Source organism: Scyliorhinus torazame, chromosome 18, assembly GCF_047496885.1.
Source record: "Scyliorhinus torazame isolate Kashiwa2021f chromosome 18, sScyTor2.1, whole genome shotgun sequence".
NCBI lineage: Eukaryota > Metazoa > Chordata > Chondrichthyes > Carcharhiniformes > Scyliorhinidae > Scyliorhinus > Scyliorhinus torazame.
This window is the reverse complement of record NC_092724.1, coordinates 101,650,754-101,673,595: the sequence shown is the minus strand read 5'-3', so window position 1 is coordinate 101,673,595 and position 22,842 is coordinate 101,650,754. Positions and strand designations below refer to the sequence as shown.

Below are 22,842 nucleotides of genomic sequence, written 5' to 3'. Positions count from 1 at the left end.
CAGTGAACAATGATCATTTCTATGGCTGGAGGGCCGTTTACACTGCCGTTCGGCAAATTTCGGTACTGGGTCCCATTATATATATTAGTGGTTTAAACTTAAATGTAGGGACCGTGATTATAAGTGATAGACAAAATATGGCTACGTGAGGAAGAAATCTATAGACTAGGAAGATACCAAAGGATATCAATTTCCAGTACCATAGCCTACAAGATTGTAGACTGAGAGCTGGAAAATGGGATTAATCTTGATTACTCTTTTGGTTGACACAGACACGATGGGCTGAATGCCCTCCTTCTGTATTGTAAACTATGTTTTTATGAATGTAAATTGGATAAATTCAGGAAGACAGAAGGGTTCCTGTTGAAGCGCTACAACTGGTGTTAGCTTCCTTGTCCTGGGAAAGAGAAAATAAATCTGATCCTGATTGCTATCTAGTGGCCCACTGTCCTCAGGCATACGTGATTAGGACTGAGGTTTGGCCATGAGCCTGTGACTAGGGAAGTATATTTCAATGCAAAGGGGAAAGGGCAAAGGAGTGGGATTGATTGGACAGCTCTTTCAAAGAGTCGACAGAGGGAAGATGTGTGGAATAGCCTCATTCGGTGTTGTAAGGTGCGATGGCTAACTGGACTGGGCTTAAATACAGAGAACATGGATGGAGAAAGCGCCGTTAGGAGGGGAAAGGGAAAATAGATGAAGGAAGCAGATCGGGTCCTTTCAACTAATGATTTAAGATACAGTACTTGAGCATTTGAGAAATGATCTCCTCAAAATTGTCCTGCACAGTACCAATTTTACTAAGGGTTCAATTTGACAGGCAGGAAGTTTTGCAAGCATTTTCAACTAGAAGTGGGCCTCTTGCACATTTTAAGGGCACAAGATAGGAGTACTTTATCCATGCCAGTAGCAGGCTTAAGGCCCTTTGCAAGACTGGTTACCACTCAGGGAGTCCTCATCCCAACTCCACAAAGGAGTCAATTACCACCACATTCCCTGCATCTTCCGCCCTCACCCAATTGCCATGATTCCCACACTAATGGAGGATGACACTGTTGGAAGCGCTGCCTTTTGGAAGAGATGGTAATTTGAGGCCAATCCTGCCCTCTCAGGTGAATGTAAAAGGTCACAGGGACCTATTCAAAAACCAGCAGGAGAGGTCTCGCTGGTGCCACGGCCAATGTTTACCCCCAAACCAATGCCTAAAACAGATGATTATGTCACTGCTGTTTGTGGGATCTTGCTGTGTGCAAATTGACTGCATAGTCACCACATGACAACACTGACTACATTTAAGGAAGTACATCATTGGCTGTAATATGCTTGGGGATTTCCTGAGGTTTTGCCGAGTGCTATTTAAATGTAAGCGCTTCATTTTTTGTTTCTTTTTCCTCATTTTATCTATCTCAGCACAGATCAAGGATGATAAAAGGCACCTTCTCATAGCAGAACCATGTGTACTGACCCACCGAATCTTTGGGATCCTCATTTCAGAAGAATTCTTTTTTTTCCCAGAAGACTCAGCTATACATTTGCGCAGACGTATTTAGGTGCTAAATTTCTCGTTAAATGTTCTATTTGTGAAATACGAGTCTTTGTTCTTCTGAATTACAAACATAAGACCATCTCAGAATTATGACACGTAGGCCATAGGACCTCTTTCTATGCTGTAAAACTCTACGACTCTTTACCAAGACGATAGCTCTTGCTGATGCAAGTCCTTGACCTGCTGCACCATTACATGTGATACTTCTCTGCACCCACATTACTGATGCACCATTACTGCAGGCAACTAGCTCTGTACCATCCACTCGTTCCTTGGCTGACAGGAATATCTCCCAACGACCTAGCACATGTTGGAAGGAGTTCCAAATTGATTTGATTTTTCTCTTTGCCCAGATTACAGACACGCCTTCCTTGGTCATCAAGTCCTGGAGTGGGATTTGAACCCAGAGCCTCTGGCTCTGAAGCAGGAACGTACGCATTTTGTACCACAAGACTTGCTTTGTGTGTTTAAGAAGAGGGGGATATCAGACACAATTCTCACTCGTGGTCAGTATCCTGTTATATCCCCTGCTTGAAACCCTTGTCAGCAAATATCGGGATTAAGGGAAGGTGTTGGTTTCAATGTGATGCCTATTTCACAGTTGAGTAGTTTGCTCAGCTCACATGATGAACCACTGATGGGCTAGCAAGATGCCAGCGAGCCCCAGCTTATTCTGGAGAATGGAGCAGAAAATTGGCAAGAAGAAAGTATAACTTGTAGTGGAAAACACACCTTCCAAAGCCATTTCTGTGTAATTTTCTACTCAATTGAAACAATTAGAACTGAAAACTCCATCTATTGCCAACTTACTTCCGAGGATCAGATAAGAAATTTGAAAATTGCAGGCAAGCTGCAAAACATTTTCAACAGGGAATGGAAAAATAAGCTTTTGATGCTAAAGTACAGTTCATTAAGGGCCACCAGGTTCAATTAATCACATCCCTCCTATCACCTAGAGGGACATGGGACGTCCCAGTTTGAGTGACTGCCTTTGAGATAACGAGAGAGAGAAAATCTGATGGGAAGCTGGAGGAGGAAAGAAAAACTGATAAAAACTTCAGAGCACTGTTTTAGATCAGCATTGACATATGCAGGTTTAGATGCATTTAACCATTAGGCAATCAGATTTTCCAAAGAAATTTCACACTGCATACAAGTTTTATCGCAATGGTTTTTCATCAGTTTTCCTCTCCATTGTAGCGCCCCCACTCCATTCCCAGAGGTGGGGACTCATGCCGGAGTGAGGTTTATTACCTGGCTACCCCGCAATGGTACATCATCCAAATGGCTGTTCTAATTGGCTCCCAGCCCAACAAATCCTTGCTTTTAAAATCTTTCCAAGGCTTCACCCTCCCTACCTTTTATAACCTCTTCCAGCTCTACAACCCTTTGAATCTCTGTGCTTCACCATTTCTCACCTTTTATGTGTCCCCTACTTCCTTTGTGCTCTCACACCCCTCCAATGCCTGCCTAGGCCCCAAACTCTGGAATTCCTTCCCTAAACCCTTCCATCTCTCTAGTTTGCTCTAGTTCTTTAAGATACTCCTTAAGGTGTTAATAATAACTCTTTACGTGACTTGGTGTCAAATTCTGTCTGATGAGGCCTCTGAGAAGATGCCTGTTAATGTCCTCACATATACATTTCTACAAGAGTACAGAATAGTGGTGAGGGACTTATTCCAGATGACTTATCCTCTCCCTTATCCGTGTGTTCGAAAACCTTTGCTGATGCCTGAGTTGACGTCAACTAACTCACCCTAGACAAGGGTTTGAACCTTCTACACACCTTATACACCCTTGGCTCTCATGATATAACTATATAATATATTACTATAGTTGGACAGAGGAACTATTATCCCCTGGGGTCATCATGTACAGTCAGCAACAACTAAGACACTAACTTTTAGAAATCGAATGCATTCAGTAAAACTGACCCTGCACTCCTATTTGAAAGCACAGCCAGGAGAAAAGGAAACAAAGATAGTTAATGGTAAAAAGAACTCACGCAGATTGACATAAATGGATACATTTACAACACACTCATCAGTGAATTCACCTCACAAAACAGTAGTGGATTCCATTGCTTAATTTCTAAAGAAATGACAAGCCTTTTCCCAAACAAACATCTGAAGTAAATTGCATGTTATAAAAGACGGAAAGATAGCCATTTATATCTAATGCCTTTCATGACCTCAGTACTTAACAGATAATCAAGAACTTTGGAAGTGTGGATTGCAAGGGCGACACAGTGGCGCAGTGGTTAGCACTGCTGCCTATGGCACTGAGAACTCGAGTTTGATCCCGGCCCTGGATCACTGTCCGTGTGGCGTTTGCACATTCTCCCTGTGTCTGTGTGGGTTTCACCCCCACAACCCAAAGATGTGCAGGTTAGGTGGATTGGCCACAATAAATTGCCCCTTAATTGGAAAAAAAATAATTGGGTACTCTAATTATATTTAAAAAACGGGGGGCGGGATTCTCCGACCCCGGGCCAGGTCGGAGAATCGGCAGGGGGGGGGGGGTTGATTCACGCGACACCGCTCCGACGCCGGTCCGCCAATTCTCCGGTCACGAAGAATCGGCGCCACTGTCACCGGCGATTCTCCGCGCGCGATGGGCCGAGTTGCCGCCGAGGTAGGCCGAGTCCCGCCGCCGCTGTTCTCATGTGGTCCTACCTGACGGGACCTCGCCGCTCATCCTGCGGGGGCGGCCTGGTGGGGGGGAGGGGGTCTGACCCCAGGGGGTCCTCCAGAGTGGCCTGGCCCGCAATCTGGGCCTACCGATCGGCGGGCGGGTTTATCCTGGTGGGGGCTGAATGAGCATTCTCCTTTAATTACCTTAATGATATATCTTTGAAGTGGGCGTTGATTGAGGTAGACTGGTGGTTGTCTGCAGTTACAGATATCGAGGCAGATGTTTGACTGCACAACATTGGGCATTAAAAGTGGGTTCAGCAGACGGCAGAGACAAGAATCTGCCAGGGAGAAGTCTACGTTCATAACAGTGAGGAAATTGGCTTGGCACTGTCATCGACCAAAACTCTGAACTTTTCCACTCTTAACGCCAAGGCGGCAAAGATAAAAATCAGCCCCAATGTCAGCATTACCTGAGGGATTGCTGCATTGTCAGAAATGTCATCTTTCAGAGAGATTAAATCAAGGCCCAGTCTCCCATCTCAACTTTTGTAAAAGATCCCATGCCACTCTTTGAAGAAGAGCAGAGCAGTTCTCCCATGTCCTGGCTAATACTTATCAGGCGACCAGCATCACTAAGATGGGTTACTTTCTTATTATCGCATTGCAATTTGGGAGACTGCTTTGCGCAAATTAATTGCTGCATTTTCTACTTTGCAAACCACACTTCCTGGGCGCTGGGTTCCTGTAGATCTCCACCATGTTGCGTCGGGGCCGGCGCGGAGGAGGCAACCCATGCACCTGCGCGAATTCGCGCCGGCCGTAGCGCGCATGCGAGAACTTGTGTCAGTCGTGGCGCACATGCGCAGACCCGTGACGTCCGTTCTGATGCCGATATCGGCAGCTGGAGCTGCGTGAGTCGCTCTGCCATGCTGGCCCCCTGTGCAGTGCAGAATCACTGCTCCTAGGGGCCTGTTGACGCCGATGTAAAACACAACGTCGTTTACGACGGCGTCGACACTTAGCCTCAGGATCAGAGAATCCCGCCCAGGAAGTGTGGTTTGCAAAGTAGAAAATGCAGCAATTAATTTGCGCAAAGCAGTCTCCCAAATTGCAATGCGATAATACAAAATTAATCATCTTAGTGATGCTGGTCGCCTGATAAGTATTAGCCAGGACATGGGAGAACTGTTCTGCTCTTCTTCAAAGAGTGGCATGGGATCTTTTACAAAAGATGGGAGACTGGGCCTTGATTTAATCTCTCTGAAAGATGACATTTTCGACAATGCAGCAATCCCTCAGGTAATGCTGACATTGGGGCTGATTTTTATCTTTGCCGCCTTGGCGTTAAGAGTGGAAAAGTTCAGAGTTTTGGTCGATGACAGTGCCAAGCCAATTTCCTCACTGTTATGAACGTAGACTTCTCCCTGGCAGACTCTTGTCTCTGCCGTCTGCTGAACCCACTTTTAATGCCCAATGTTGTGCAGTCAAACATCTGCCTCGATATCTCTAACTGCAGACAACCACCAGTCTACCTCAATCAACGCCCACTTCAAAGATATCATATCGTTAAGGTAATTAAAGGTGAATGCTCATTCAGAATCTGAACCAAAGTATTTGTGCAACCTAACATGTCAAAACATAGCATAGAGATCACCCATTAATCAATGGGAATGCCAATCAGTCCCTGCCAGAAAAATAAATCCATATAAACTGTCAGGCAAGATTTAGCAAGTATAACCCACAAATATAAAACATAATTGCTGGACTGAATAAATAGGCTGACAAACCACATCAAGAGCCTTCCACAAATCATGTTCTGCAGATAAAAGTGACAATGCCCTGTTGTGTGCACGTTGGATACAAAGTAATATAAATATACACTTAAAATACGAGGGCTATAAATTCCGAGCGCTGAAAAGAGAACATCAGTTAGAGTTCATTGATTGCCCCCCCCAACCTAAAGTACCTAATTGCCAATGCGATAAATTAAATTTCATAATTGTGTAATCTGTAGAAAAATCTTCTAGGCTTTAATCCAAGTCTTGATCAATACACACTTCAGAGATTTTTAAGAGAACTGCTTTTCCTCAGCCTGGACTTGTAAATACTTGTTTATTTTATTGCTTCCTGCTTCTCCAAGGAGACAGTGAATGATCACAAACCAGGCAAGAAATCTGGTTAATGCATATTGGACAAAGCAGTGTCAAGCATCCCTGCTCAGCGAAATTGACTTGAATTAGTTTATAATTGGCTGTTGGTCTATTTAAAGGTGAAAATGAAAGATGATTCAGTTGAGATTTGCTCTGGTTAAGATTAAACCATTTCTCACAGTAATTGGGGTTGATTTTAGTCTGGGTGCCCAGACATGGCACTAGGCACCCAGCATGCATCCTGACACCGTGACACAGTGGTCAACACTGCTGCCTCACAGTGAGAGGAACTTGAGGTTTGACTCTGGCCTTGGGTGACTGTGTGGAGTTTGCACGTTCTCCCCATTTCGACGTGGGTTTCCTCTCACAGTCCAAAGATGAGCAGGTTAGGTGCTTGGCCATGCTAAATTGCCCCTTAGTGTCCAAAGATATGCAGGTTAAGTGGGGTTATGGGGACAGGTTGGGGAGTGGACCCAGGTAGGGTGTTCTTTCGCAAGGTTGATGCAGACACAATGGACCAAATGGCCTCCTTCTTCACTGTTGGGATTCTATGATTCTATGACTGAAGGCCTGTGGTCTTATCATAATACTTGGCAGGTGCTCCTCGCATTGATCACACCTCTACAGGCAGCTCGCATGTTAGAAGACATCAATATCAGGTCACCTTCCAAGTTGACAATGGACCTCAGGTAAATTAAAGTGGATTTCGGCGGCAGCGGTGCGCAGGGGCCTTCTGGGAGGTGAGTACTTACTTTAAAACCACTTACCTTTACAGGAGCAGCCCTTTGGATTTCGGTGGCAGCGGTGCGCAGGGGCCCTCTGGGAGGTGAGTACTTACTTTAAAACCACTTACCTTTACAGGAGCAGCCCTTTGGATTTCGGCGGCAGCGGTGCGCAGGGGCCCTCTGGGAGGTGAGTAGCGACTTTAAAACCACTTACCTTTACAGGAGCAGCCCTTTGGATTTCGGCGGCAGCGGTGCGCAGGGGCCTTCTGGGAGGTGATAACTTATTTTAAAACTACTTACCTTTACAGGAGCAGCCCTTTGGATTTCGGCGGCAGCGGTGCGCAGGGGCCCTCTGGGAGGTGAGTACTTACTTTAAAACCACTTACCTTTACAGGAGCAGCCCTTTGGATTTCGGCGGCAGCGGTGCGCAGGGGCCCTCTGGGAGGTGAGTACTTACTTTAAAACCACTTACCTTTACAGGAGCAGCCCTTTGGATTTCGGCGGCAGCGGTGCGCAGGGGCCTTCTGGGAGGTGAGTACTTACTTTAAAAAGCCTTACCTGGTCCCGTGTCTGTTCTTTTCTGTTTTATTTGTTTTTATATAAGGCGGGAACCGGAAGTTCGACCCGCGGACCTCTGGGAAGTCGTCCCCCCCCCCCCCCGCCCCCCCAACCAATAGATTCTGGTGGAGAGGAAACCCGAGACACTACACGTGTAGTGTCTCCCACCCGCCCTCCTCCTCTAACCTAATAATAAGACCCATTGGAGTAAGGTAAGTGCCGTATCTCTGTCAGCGAGAGAACCTGAGAACATCTAAGACACTCAGAAGGTAAGAAGGTAAGTAAGTGATTTTTACTGATTTTTACTTTTATACCTTTTTTCAAATTGTGCGTGTCGGGGGGAAACTGAAGTGACATCACAGAAAAGCTGTGGCCAGAGTGGCTGGTTGGGATTCTACCCTAAATTAAAAAAAAATTTGAGTATTTGGTAACTAATTAAACATAATAACTTAATTATAATTTAGAGGGATATCTAAGCCAGAGATCGGAGAGTACTATAGTTAGCTATCGCATTTCTATTAGAAATCTAGTGCTAGGAAACAGATAGTTGACAGTAACTTTGAAATTAAAAAAAAAATATTTAAAAAAAAAGACAAATTTTAATTTTAATTAATTGACGCAATGTCAGTTAGAGGGGTGCTGTGCTCTGACTGTGAGATGTGGCAGGTCCGGGAGTCTTCCAGCGTCCCGGATGGCTTCATCTGCAGAAAGTGCACCCAACTGGAGCTCCTCACAGACCGCATGGTTCGGTTGGAGCAGCAATTGGATGCACTTAGGAGCATGCAGGTGGCGGAAAGCGTCATAGATTGCAGTTATGTAAATGTGGTCACACCCAAGGTGCAGGCAGAGGAATGGGTGACCACCAGAAAGGGCAGGCAGTCAGTGCAGGAATCCCCTGTGGTTGTCCCCCTCTCAAACAGATATACCCCTTTGGATACTGTCGGGGGGGATAGCCTATCAGGGGAAAACAGCAGCAGCCAGAGCAGTGGCACCACGGCTGGCTCTGATGTTCAGAAGGGAGGGTCAAAGCGCAGAAGAGCAATAGTAATAGGGGACTCTATAGTCAGGGGCACAGATAGGCGCTTCTGTGGACGTGAAAGAGACTCCAGGATGGTATGTTGCCTCCCTGGTGCCAGGGTCCAGGATGTCTCCGAACGGGTAGAGGGCATCCTGAAGGGGGAGGGCAAACAGGCAGAGGTCGTTGTACATATTGGTACTAACGAGATAGGCAGGAAGGGGCATGAGGTCCTGCAGCAGGAGTTCAGGGAGCTAGGCAGAAAGTTAAAAGACAGGACCTCGAGGGTTGTAATCTCGGGATTACTCCCTGTGCCACGTGCCAGTGAGGCTAGAAATAGGAAGATAGAGCAGATAAACACGTGGCTAAACAGCTGGTGTAGGAGGGAGGGTTTCCATTATCTGGACCACTGGGAGCACTTCCGGGGCAGATGTGACCTGTATAAGAAGGACGGGTTGCATCTAAACCGGAGAGGCCTAAATATCCTGGCCGCGAGGTTTGCTAGTGTCACACGGGAGGGTTTAAACTAGTATGGCAGGGGGGTGGGCACGAGAACAATAGGTCAGAAGGTGAGAGCATTGAGGGAGAACTAGGGAATAGGGACAGTGTGGCTCTGCGGCAGAGCAGACGGGGAGAAGTTGCTGAACACAGCGGGTCTGGTGGCCTGAAGTGCATATGTTTTAATGCAAGGAGCATTACGGGTAAGGCAGATGAACTTAGAGCTTGGATTAGTACTTGGAACTATGATGTTGTGGCCATTACAGAGACCTGGTTGAGGGAAGGGCAGGGTTGGCAGCTAAACGTTCCAGGATTTAGATGTTTCAGGCGAGATAGAGGTGGATGTAAAAGGGGAGGTGGAGTTGCGCTACTTGTTCGGGAGAATATCACAGCTGTACTGCGAGAGGACACCTCAGAGGGCAGTGAGGCTATATGGGTAGAGATCAGGAATAAGAAGGGTGCAGTCACAATGTTGGGGGTATACTACAGGCCTCCTAACAGCCAGCGGGAGATAGAGGAGCAGATAGGTAGACAGATTTTGGAAAAGAGTAAAAACAACAGCGTTGTGGTGATGGGAGACTTCAACTTCCCCAATATTAACTGGGACTCACTTAGTGCCAGGGGCTTAGACGGGGCGGAGTTTGTAAGGAGCATCCAGGAGGGCTTCTTAAAACAATATGTAGACAGTCCAACTAGGGAAGGGGCGGTACTGGACCTGGTATTGGGGAATGAGCCCGGCCAGGTGGTAGATGTTTCAGTTGGGGAGCATTTCAGTATCAGTGACCACAATTCAGTAAGTTTTAAAGTACTGGTGGACAAGGATAAGAGTGGTCCGAGGATGAATGAGCTAAATTGGGGGAAGGTTAATTATAACAATATTAGGCGGGAACTGAAGAACATAGATTGGGGGCGGATGTTTGAGGGCAAATTAACATCTGACATGTGGGAGGCTTTCAAGTGGCAGTTGAAAGGAATACAGGACCGGCATGTTCCTGTGAGGAAGAAAGATAAATACGGCAATTTTCGGGAACCTTGGATGACGAGTGATATTGTAGGCCTCGTCAAAAAGAAAAAGGAGGCATTTGTCAGGGCTAAAAGGCTGGGAACAGACGAAGCCTGCGTGGAATATAAGGAAAGTAGGAAGGAACTTAAGCAAGGAGTCAGGAGGGCTAGAAGGGGTCACGAAAAGTCATTGGCAAATAGGGTTAAGGAAAATCCCAAGGCTTTTTACACGTACATAAAAAGCAAGAGGGTAGCCAGGGAAAGGGTTGGCCCACTGAAGGATAGGCAAGGGAATCTATGTGTGGAGCCAGAGGAAATGGGCGAGGTACTAAATGAATACTTTGCATCATATTCACCAAAGAGAAGGAATTGGTAGATGTTGAGTCTGGAGAAGGGGGTGTAGATAGCCTGGGTCACATTGTGATCCAAAAAGACGAGGTGTTGGGTGTCTTAAAAATTATTAAGGTAGATAAGTCCCCAGGGCCGGATGGGATCTACCCCAGAATACTGAAGGAGGCTGGAGAGGAAATTGCTGAGGCCTTGACAGAAATCTTTGGATCCTCGCTGTCTTCAGGGGATGTCCCGGAGGACTGGAGAATAGCCAATGTTGTTCCTCTGTTTAAGAAGGGTAGCAAGGATAATCCCGGGAACTACAGGCCGGTGAGCCTTACTTCAGTGGTAGGGAAATTACTGGAGAGAATTCTTCGAGACAGGATCTACTCCCATTTGGAAGCAAATGGACGTATTAGTGAGAGGCAGCACGGTTTTGTGAAGGGGAGGTCGTGTCTCACTAACTTGATAGAGTTTTTCGAGGAGGTCACTAAGATGATTGATGCAGGTAGGGCAGCAGATGTTGTCTATATGGACTTCAGTAAGGCCTTTGACAAGGTCCCTCATGGTAGACTAGTACAAAAGGTGAAGTCACACGGGATCAAGGGTGAGCTGGAAAGGTGGATACAGAACTGGCTAGGCCATAGAAGGCAGAGAGTAGCAATGGAGGGATGCTTTTCTAATTGGAGGGCTGTGACCAGTGGTGTTCCACAGGGATCAGTGCTGGGACCTTTGCTCTTTGTAGTATATATAAATGATTTGGAGGAAAATGTAACTGGTCTGATTAGTAAGTTTGCAGACGACACAAAGGTTGGTGGAATTGCGGATAGCGATGAGGACTGTCGGAGGATACAGCAGGATTTAGATTGTCTGGAGACTTGGGTGGAGAGATGGCAGATGGAGTTTAATCCGGACAAATGTGAGGTAATGCATTTTGGAAGGTCTAATGCAGGTAGGGAATATACAGTGAATGGTAGAACCCTCAAGAGTATTGAAAGTCAAAGAGATCTAGGAGTACAGGTCCACAGGTCATTGAAAGGGGTAACACAAGTGGAGAAGGTAGTCAAGAAGGCATACGGCATGCTTGCCTTCATTGGCCGGGGCATTGAGTATAAGAATTGGCAAGTCATGTTGCAGCTGTATAGAACCTTAGTTCGGCCACACTTGGAGTACAGTGTTCAATTCTGGTCGCCACACTACCAGAAGGATGTGGAGGCTTTAGAGAGGGTGCAGAAGAGATTTACCAGAATGTTGCCTGGTATGGAGGGCATTAGCTATGAGGAGCAATTGAATAAACTCGGTTTGTTCTCACTGGAACAAAGGAGGTTGAGGGGAGACCTGATAGAGGTATATAAAATTATGATGGGCATAGACAGAGTGGATAGTCAGAGGCTTTTCCCCAGGGTAGAGGGGTCAATTACTAGGGGGCATAGGTTTAAGGTGAGAGGGGCAAGGTTTAGAGTAGATGTACGAGGCAAGTTTTTTACGCAGAGGGTAGTGGGTGCCTGGAACCCGCTACCGGAGGAGGTAATGGAAGCAGGGACGATAGGGACATTTAAGGGGCATCTTGACAAATGTATGAATAGGATGGGAATAGAAGGATACGGACCCAGGAAGTGTAGAAGATTGTAGTTTAGTGGGGCAGCATGGTCGGCACGGGCTTGGAGGGCCGAAGGGCCTGTTCCTGTGCTGTACATTTATTTGTTCTTTGTTCTTTGTTGGAGGAGAGTGTGGTTGGAGCAAATGTTGAGGTTGGAGAGGGTGGCAATAGGGGTGTTGAACATTTGTAACTCCGATGTGGAGATGCCGGCGTTGGACTGGGGTGAGCACAGTAAGAAGCCTTACAACACCAGGTTAAAGTCCAACAGGTTTGTTTTGATGTCACTAGCTTTCGGAGCGCTGCTCCTTCCTCAGGTTTGTAACTCCAGTAGAGCGGGGGAAACACTCATGGTTCCTCTGCAGAAAGGATTAATAATTATCCACTGCAGAATGATTTTATTAGGCCCAACATCTCCCCTGATAAATTTCAAAATATATTCCGTCAACATGAAGACCCTCCAACAGATGTTAAGCCCATAATTTAGACCTAAGGGGGCTAACACCTGTTTTGGGCATCAGCCCTGGATGCTTAGAAAGAAACATAGAACCATAGAATCCCTACAGTGCAGGAGGAGGCTATTCTGTCCATCAAGTCTGCATCAACCTTCCGAAAGAAAAGCAAACCGGATCCACTACCCCGCCGTATCCCCGTAACCCCACCTAACCTTTGGACATCAAGGGTTAATTTAGCATGGCCAATCCACCTAACATGCACACCTTGGACTGTGGGAGAAAGCCGGAGCACCCAGAGGAAACCCGCGCAGACACGGGGAAAATGTGCAAACGCCACACAGACAGTCATCCAAGGCCAGTATTGAACCCAGGTCCCTGGCATTGTGAGGCAGCGTTGCTCACCACTGAGCCACCATGCCACCAAGCATGGCCGAGCCCCCCAAATTTAGCAGATCTTGCGCAGATTGAGTTCAGGCCATCCCATGATTAAGTTGCTGTGTTTTGTTCTAATTTGACATCCAAACAATGGGTCAATGGGTCAAGTATCAACCCACGACTGTCCTTCCCTATTGACACCACATTGGTCATAGACCAGGTGGACATAGTGGGAGTGGAATCTTTCCACTTCCAGTAGAAAGCAGAGTTGTCAAAACAATGGGCGTGTATTCAAAGGCACTCTATATCATGGTGGAGCCTGCAATTCTCATGCATACTCCATCTGCTTGAGTCAGGCAACAGAGAATGTAATAAAGCTGTCTCTCTTCGAATTAAGTGCCTCTGCGACCTTTCTTATGGAACAGTGGACTGAAAATTGGAAGATGTTCTTCACATCTTCAGGCACAGTCTGGAAGGAGCCAGGCATATAAAGTTCATCACCACGGTCTCCTTTGGTGGCACTAATGTGGTTCTTGCCCTGCTCAGAGGTTTGAATTATAATTGCTGCTGTTGGCATTCATTGAAGCAGTGACATTTCAAACCTTGATAGTATTGAGGCTCAGGGAAGAGAATTGCTTCCTGAACACCATGGGTGCATATGCCTCATGCTGAGAGTCCTCCCCAACCCCCTGCCTTCCTTCTCCCTCTTCTAGCGACGTGTCCTGCCCTGCTCGGCCTCTGTTGATCCTTCTCACCATGCTAGACTCATCTGAGTTTAGGCGAGGTTTCAGCTGCATTGTGGAGTCCGAAGACAGCAGCACTGATGTGTAATCAGAATTGCCCTTTCTCAAGATGGCGCATGTTGGGTGGAATTCCCCGTTCCTGAGGCTAAGTGCTGGTGGCAAAGAAGAATCCTCGGGGGATTCACATTGGGAAAATCGGTGTGAACCCCTCACCGATTCCGGTACTGGTGAGGGGTAAGCACTGGCAGCGCATGGAACACCCGAGGATTGCACGGAAAACGGCTGCAGAATCGGCGTGTCCCGTACCGCACATGTGCAGGCCTGATGAGCAGCACTGGTCACGCCGGAAAACATGGCGCCGGCTGTGCTGGATTCCTAACCTGCCCACCCCAACCCCACAGCCCAACCCTGGCCGCCCCACCACTCCCCCCAGGGGGCGAAGCATCGCATGTGGGCCGGCTGATGATGCGCCAATGGCTTTTCAACTGGACGCAGCGTGCATTCCATTTAAAAAAAATAAATTTAGAGTACCCAATTCATTTTTTCCAATTAAGGGGCAATTTAGCGTGGCCAATTCACCTAGCCTGCACATCTTTGGGTTGTGGGGGCGAAACCCACACAAACATGGGGAGAATGTGCAAACTCCACACGGACAGTGACCCAGGGCCGGGATCGAACCTGGGACCTTGGCGCCGTAAGGCAGCAGGGCTAACCCACTGCGCCACCGTGCTGCCGTAATGATGCCGATTTGGAGGGGGCGGAGCATCGGCAACCAGCACATATGCACCATGGATGCTAATTTGGAACTTAAGGGTACTCATGTGCCCATGGAAAGTGCACCACCATGCCCCATTTCTTACTTATTGTGTGTTTGGAAACAAAATAAACTGAGCATTTAATTGCTCTCGACAAACGTCCTCACAAGCCCTAGAACCACTCGATTGCAAAGAGCGAGGACACAGTCCTGAAATCCTAAGTAGCGAGCAACTCCAGACAAAACATGGAAAAACACCCGGGATGGGATTCTCCAATAATGGGGCTATGCCCCCACACCCGCAGGAAAACGGGCGCGAATCACTCCAGACTTTTTTCTAAAAAGCCCGGGGCGATTCTCCCTTTTTAAGGGGGCTTGCAGGGCCCCGGTGTGCACAGCTCCGGCTGCCGATATGGGGCCCTGCACTTCTGGCCGCGGGTCCGCGCATACGCGCGGCGGCCGCCTGTGGCGGCGGCTCGGTGCAACATGGCGGACCCACACAGCGGGCCAACGCAGAAGAAGGTAGGGCCCCCCCAGATCGCGTGCGCCTGCCGATCGGTGGCCCCCGGCCGAGGGCTTGGCCGTCACGGAGGCCCCCCCGGAAACTGATCCCCCCCTCCCCACCAGGGTGGCCACCGCAGCCGCGACACCAAGCTCCCGCCGAGCTCCCGCTGGGTGGGACCATGTTAGAACCACAACAGCGGGAACTCGGCCAGTCGACCGCGGAGAATTGCCGTGGGGGCCTCTTTCAACGACCCCCGACTAGCGCCGCTTTGACCACGCACACGCGGCTGGCGGCGATTCTCCGGCTGCTGGAGAATCGCGCAAAGGTGTCGCGGGTCCGATGCCCCTTTCTCCCCTCCCCATCCCCCGCACCGGGCGCGATTGCAGCCCTGGGGCTCAGAGAATCCCGGCCCCAGTGTCCAGTAGTCAGGATTGAAAGCACATTCAATGCTGTTTGCAATTGATTGAATTAGAAAACTGCAAAGAAGCGACTGATAGAAAAAACAATTTCTTTGTAAAGAGTGCTTGCCCTGCACCTTACTTCCCCTTTCAGCACCTAAATCCAGTACTCCAGACAAGAGAAACTGATTCAAAAGCTTTGCACTCAAGGAGACCATTCAACCCGCACCATTCAATTAGATTGGCGCGCAAGGTTACTCAACTGCTCCATATGTTGGGTGTGCCGAGGGAGCAACGAGAGCACTGTCGACCTGACCTGGGGGTGGCCAGACAGCGTGGAGCCTACAAAAGGCCCAGAAGGAGCTATGAGAGGAGCGGGAGCACCAAAGGAGAAAAAAGAGAATTGGAGACGTGATCTGAGCAGGCCAGACAGTTCGGGGCCCACAGATAAGGTCCAATGAGAGGAGTTGGAGCACCGAGGGAGTGGCAATAGCCAAGGAGATCACCAACGCCAACTGAGACAAAGAGTGTGACATCATACTTCAAAGATGGCGGCACTGACAGGCAGGCAAATGACTGGTGGACGAAGCGGTCCATTAGTTCCCGTCCTACAGCACAGCCTGGTCCCCAGTCATCTCAGAATTCCCTGTCGTTGGGCCAAAACCTCGCTCCGCTGAAACTGTGTGGTGGTTGGTGTGCAATGATCACCCATGTTAAAACAATTCACGCACAGGCATCTTCCACACCAACACCATCCCATCCTTCCACATGAATTTCAGCACCTTGTTAATCCCAACAACAACAGAACTGAGCATGACACCGCCATCATTGCCCGGAAATCATGGCACTGCAACATTGACATCACCGCACTGAGCCAGACAAGACTGGCAGGAGAATGCCAGTTTAAAGAACAAGGTGGTGGATACACCTTCTCCTGGAAAGGCAAACCGCAGTCAGCTTCGCTGCAAAAAACAAATTAGTCGGTTATCTCAACAATTCCTCCTGAGGGTCTCAGGGCACCGAGGTTCCAGGTTCGATCCTGGCTCTGGGTCACTGTCCGTGTGAAATTTGCACATTCTCCCAGTGTTTGCGTGGGTTTCGCCCCACAACCCACAAGATGAGCAGGCTAGGTGGATTGGCCACACTAAATTGCCCCTTAATTGGAAAAAATGAATTGAGTACTCTAAATTTATTTTAAAAAAGCAAATCCCCCTGCGGTGTAAGTGAGCGCCTCATGATCTTATGGCCCTTGTTGATGCCAAAGCAGCAGATCACAGCTATTGGTGCCTATGCCCTGACCTGAGACTCAATGGATGAGACAAAGCAGGGATTCTACTCCAGCTTTGACCAAACGCTGTCCCACATCCCAAAGGGAGACAAATTGATTCTCTGCGTGGACTTCGACGCTAGAGTCGTGACGAACGCAAACCTTTGGTAAGGCGTGTTACACAGGGATAGCATAGGGAAAACAAACTCCACCCGACTCCGCCTCATGACAAAAGGCCTAGAACATGACCTTGTCATCACAAACACCAGGGGCGAAATTCTCCCCCAACGGCGCGATGTCCGCCGACTGGCGCCAAAGACGGCACCAATCAGACGGACATCGTGCCGGCCCAAAGGTGCGGAATGCTTCGCATCTTTGGCGGCCTAGCCCCAACATTGAGGGGCTAGGCCGACGCCGGAGGGATTTCCGCCCCGCCAGCTGGCGGAAATGGCGTTTGTTGCCCCGCCAGCTGGCGCGGAAATGCGGCGCATGCGCGGGAGCGTCAGCGGCCGCTGTCAGTTTCCCGGCGCATGCGCAGGAGCGTCAGCGGTCGCTGTCAGTTTCCCGCGCATGCGCAGTGGGGAGAGTCTCTTCCGCCTCCGCCATGGTGGAGGCCGTGGCGGAGGCGGAAGGGAAAGAGTGCTCCCACGGCACAGGCCCGCCCGCGGATCGGTGGGCCCCGATCGCGGGCCAGGCCACCGTGGGGGCACCCCCCGGGGTCAGATCGCCCCGTGCCCCCCCCCCAGGACCCCGGAGCCCGCCCACGCCGCCTGGTCCCGCCGGTAAATACCAGGTTTGACTTACGCCGGCGGGACAGGCAATTTCTGGGCGGGACTTTGGCCCATTCGGGCCGGAGAATCCAGCGGGGGGTCCCGCCAACCGGCGCGGCCCGATTCCCGCCCCCGCCCAGGCTCCGGTACCGGAGACTTCGGCGGGGGCAGGGGCGGGATTCACGGCGGACAACGGCCATTCTCTGACCCGGCGGGGGGTCGGAGAATGACGCCCCCTATTCTGCCAGAGAGACAAGCTCAAGACCCCATGGCAACACCCCCACTCCAAGCACTAGACTACATCATCGTCTGAATGAGAGTCCGCAAAGATGTCCGCATAATCCGTGCCACAACCAGAGCTGATGACTGCTGCACTGACCACCGACTAATCCACTCTACCATCTCCATCAACCTGGCTCCAAAGCATTAGAGGAAGTAAAAACTCTGCCGCAGGAGGCTTGATGTTGCTGGACTCAAAGACCCTGAGCAGAAAGACCTACTCAGCCTACACCTCACAGCCAACCTGGCAATGACCAATGAGACTGAGCCGCAGAATGGCCACAGAGCCTGGTCCATCCTAAAAGCCACAATAATCAGCACCTGCGAGGAAACACTCGGTCTCTTGACCAGGAAACACCAAGACTGGTTTGACGAGAATGATCAGAAGACCCAGGTCTTCTAGACCCCAAATGCAAGGCATTCCTGTACTGGCAGCTCCATGAAAACTCAAGTGCGAGGAAACAAGCCTACAGGCATTTGAAGGCGGAGGTGCAACAAAACAAATGTGACCTAAAGAACAGATGGTGGATGGAAAGAGCGCAGGAGACTCAGCAACTCTCCAGCAACCACAGTGAGCACAGCATCTTCAGCATAATTAAAATCATCTACGGTCCGAATACCCAGGGACCTAACCTACTGAGAGTCAAAAGCAGAGGGGCATTCATCAAAGACAGAGAGGTTGTCAACACCTGCTGGAGAGAGTTTTTTGAAGAGCTCCCAAACCAAGATGCACCCCTCGATACCATCGCACAACACACAACCTGCCACCAACCTGGGAAACCTCAGACCGTAGTGAGATCAAAAAAGCTGCCCGACAGCTGAAAAATAATAAGGCCTCTAGCACAGATTCCCCTCTGAAATTCTAAAACACGGCAGACAGGTACTATTGACACAAATGCATGACTTCATCATACTTGGCTGGAAGGAAGAGAGCATGCCGGGAGCTTTCAGAGATACCGCAATTGTGACCACCTTCAGGAAAGGAGACAGGTCCAACTGCAGAAATTACAGAGAGATTTGCTTGCTGACCACCACGGGAAAGGTCATCATGAGAATCCTCCTCAACTACCTCCTCCAAGTGGCTGAAAAGCTCTCCCCGAGTCTCAATGCAACTTTATTCCGCCAAAAGGCACAAATTCAGAGGCACAAAGCATGGCAAATCCAGGAAAATGCAGGGAGCAGCACCATCCCTTATACATGGCCTCCTTCAATTTTGCAAAGGCCTTCGACTCTGTCAATGATGAGGGTGTGTGGAACATCCTCCTCAAATTCGGCTGCCCACAGAAATTCGTCACCATTCTCTACCTGCTCTACAATGACATGAAAGTCCAATCCTACCAACAGATCCACCACAGACCCAATATGTGTGCAAATTAGGGTCAAGCAGGGCTGCGGCATTGCACCAATACTCTTCTCCATCTTCCTCACTGAAACACTCCACCCCATCACCATGAAGCCAGGAGTGGAACTAACCTACAGGACAAGTGGGAAACTGTACAACCCCCGACGCCTCCGGGCCAGAACAAAGACCACCCCAACCCCTGTCAACGAGCTGCAGTATGCAGATGATGCATGCGTGTGTGCACTTTCAGAGGCCAAACTACAAACCATCATCGATGCATCGATGTATGAGAGAATGGACCTCAGAATAAACTTCCAAAAAAATAATGGTTCTCTACCAACCTGTTCTTGTCACACAAAATTGCCCCCAAACATCAAGATCCACAGCGAGTTCCCTGGACCACGTGGACCATTTCCCACACCTCGGGAGCCTCTTTCAGCACAAGCAGACATTGACAATGAAATCTAACATCAACTCCAATGCGTCAGCACAGCCTTCGGATGCCTTATTTAAAGACCGAGATGTCAAATCCAGCATCTTGGTTTACAAGATGGTCTCTGCAATCCTGTATGCATCAGAAAAATGGACAATGTAGAGCAGACACTTCAAATCCCTGGAGAGATATTACCAGTATTGCCTCCATAAAATCGTGCAAATCCATTGGCAGGATAGGCGTACCAAACTGAGCATCTTCTCCAGGGCAATATTGAGGCATGAGTTGGCCGCAACCAACTGCAATGGGTGGGCCACATTGTCCGCATGTAGAATACAAGACTCCCTAAACAAGAGCTCTACTCCGAGCTCTGCAATGGAAGCAATCACTAGGAAGGCAGAGGAAATGCTGTAAGACAGTCTAATAGCCTCCCTAAACAAATTAAACATCCCACTGACACATGGGAGTCACTTGCCCTAGAAGGCACAAACTGGAGAAGAAGCATCCGCAAAGATACCAACCCCTCGATCATCACCAAGTGGAGCATCTGGAGGCCGAACGCAAGCAACGGAAAGAGCATGCAGAATCCAACACGTCCCATCCACCTGTCTCATCGATCACCACCTGCGGCAGAGCTTGCGGCTCCAGGATTGGTCTATTCAGCCACCGTAGAACTCACCCCTCAGGAGTGGAAGCAAGTTATCCTCGTCCCTGAGGGAATGGCAATGGAGCAATAAGAGATCACACTTCAGCACCATTTTCCTGCCTTTGTGCCCTCATTTGGAGGCATGCTATAACAAATTAATCCCATTGATTAACTCGGCCAGAGCATTATTGAGTAGAATGCACAGTATGTGATATATAATCTTGTCTCGTGGTTCCTTTTTCCAAATCATCACTAAATGACAGCAATGAGAAGCTTCTATCTATTCAATGTCTTCCATTGAGAGGTGTTCTAAATACAAACTTCCTGGGGTCATTTGAGGCTAATTAGGGTCGCATAAAGCATAGAATCACAGAATGATACACCTCAGAAGGCTATTTTGCTTATCATGGCTGAGGTGGTTCTTTGAGTTATCCATTAATTAGATCCATTTCCCATCGTCCTGATTATAATTCTGTTCTGGTTTTTATTTAGTTCCCTTTTGAAATTCCTATCCTACCGTGTTATATTTTTGTAATGATTCTTCTGATGTGGGTATGTTGAGATTATATGAGTAATTTGAGAATATGATAAAATTTACATTAGTTAATTTCAGGTGTGACTCATTGAAGTATGTTGGAGTTTCAATGCATTTATAGACAGATATTGAAAATATATGAACGGAAGTTGAAAGTTTATTGAAGCAATTTATTGAGGCAATTCAGATGTCTTTGGTGATATCATTTGAAACTGAAATACATTTACACCGTAAATTCTTACTGCTGTTGTGTACAAACCAAGACCTCAGAGGTTGCAAAGTACTGATTGGTCTCACCAGGAACTTTACATACATAGAATGATTTTTGAAGATAATTGTGGTAGATAGTATATCAAAGCAGGGTTCTTCACCTGGAAGGTAACTCTTTAGCGCAATATGAGTTGTTAACTTGGAATGTGTTGTTTAAGGCAATATAAACATTTTGTAACATAAGATGAAAATGTTAAGATATTATACAAAATAGCCACGTTTCAATATCAAACTCTTTGACTACACGGAGGTGGCCTGGCCGTTTAGCTCAGTTGGCTAGACAACTAGCATGCGGTTCAGAATTAGCGTCAACAGCATGAGGTATTCCTGCTCTGGCTGAGATATTCCTTTTACAAATGTCTGACAACCAGCCAGCAAATCAAAGAAATGGGCGGCACAGTAGCACAGTGGTTAGCGCTGTTGCTTCACAGCGCCAGGGTCCCAGGTTCGAATCCCACTTGGGTCACTGTCTATACGAAGTCTGCACGTTCTCCCCATGTCTGCGTGGGTTTCCTTCCACATGTTCTGAAAGACATGCTGTTAGGTGGATTGGACATTCTGAATTCTCTCTCAGTGTACCTGAACAAGTGCTGGAATGTGGCGACGGGGAAGTAAGCCTACTCTTGACAATAATAAAGATTATTATTACAGTGCTGTTGTCATTACAGGAAATGTTGCGATTTTAAGTTAATATAAAACAAATGTAATATAGTGCAAGTAGGTCATAAAAACAGAGAGTTGCAGAATTCTCTCAAGCATGGTGTTCACTGTGGAATATGCGTGGCCCCAGAAACCCCCTTGACCTTTCAACATTTAGGACATGTGAACCTCATTTGAAACCTCATCAGTGAAGCAGCCTGGGAAGTGTGTCCTGCAGGCATCATCACAGTGAAGTAGCCTGGGAAGTGTGCCCCACAGTCAGCTTCACAGTGAAGGAGTTTACAAATAATGTACTTCAGTAAGCATCCCAGTGAAGCAGCCTGGGAAGCATGTCCTGCAATCATCATTGCAGGGAAAATGACAGGGAACTGGGTCTTGCAGTTAGCATTGCAATAAAGCCATAGTGAGGCAGTCAGGGAAGAATGTCCTGCAGTAAACATTGCAGAGAAGCAGGCTGGGAACAGTGTCCTGCAGTCAGTATCACAATGAAGCAGTCTGGGAACAAGGTCCTGCAGTCAGTTATTTTTGAGAAAACAAGGAGTGACATCAAAGGAAAACCCTCAGAGCTGGGGAGATAAAAGAAGATGAGAAAGAGTGAGAGTGAGAGTGGAACCAGGATATGAAAGAGCGAGACTGAGAGCAGAGCCGGGAAGATAAAAAAGCATGAGAAAGAGCGAGACTGAGAGCGGAGATGGGGGAATAAGAATTCAAGGACGAGCAAAACTAATAGTGGAGTGCAAGCTTGGAGTTTGGAGTTCCTCAGGTTACATCAGGATTCAAGAGTGACACAGAGCGAGTGGAAGAAGCTGATTAGGTGGGTATGATTGGGTACCTTTCACTATTCTTTTCGCATTTTGTGCTTTATAGTTTGTAAGGGCTATACGCCGTAATAACGAGGACCAGGGAAGCAGGGACCAAGAGTAATTATTATTATTTGATTTTAAGTATCTTCCAAAAGGTGTAATTTAAAGGGGTAAGCCATGGAAGAGAGCTCAAAGCCGTGGAGTGCTCATCCCGCTCTATGTGGGAAGCCGAAAAATGTGCAGGAAGTGTCTCCAGCTGCAGGTTAGATGGATTGGCCATGTTAAATTGCCCTTAGTGTCCCAAAACATTAGGAGGGATTATTGAGTTATGGGGATAGGGTGGAAGTGAGGGCTTAAGTGGGTCGGTGCAGACTTGATGGGCCGAATGGCTTCCTTCTGCACTGTATGTTCTATGTTCTATGTAATCAATGCAATAGTGAGAAATATATTAGCTCCAATGATATGGAATGTGTATGGGTGGAGCTGAGAAACACCAAGTGGCAAAAAACATTATTGGCTGTTGTGTATAGACTCCAAACTGCAGTGGTGA

The 22,842-nt window shown here is 48.2% G+C and overlaps 1 protein-coding gene across 5 annotated transcripts in view; it reads right to left on the bottom strand.

Annotated features, from left to right (window-relative positions):
* The window catches only part of LOC140395389 (putative uncharacterized protein MYH16), a 459,619-nt gene that overhangs the window by 314,954 nt on the left and 121,823 nt on the right, over window positions 1-22,842 (bottom strand). The window lies entirely within an intron of this gene.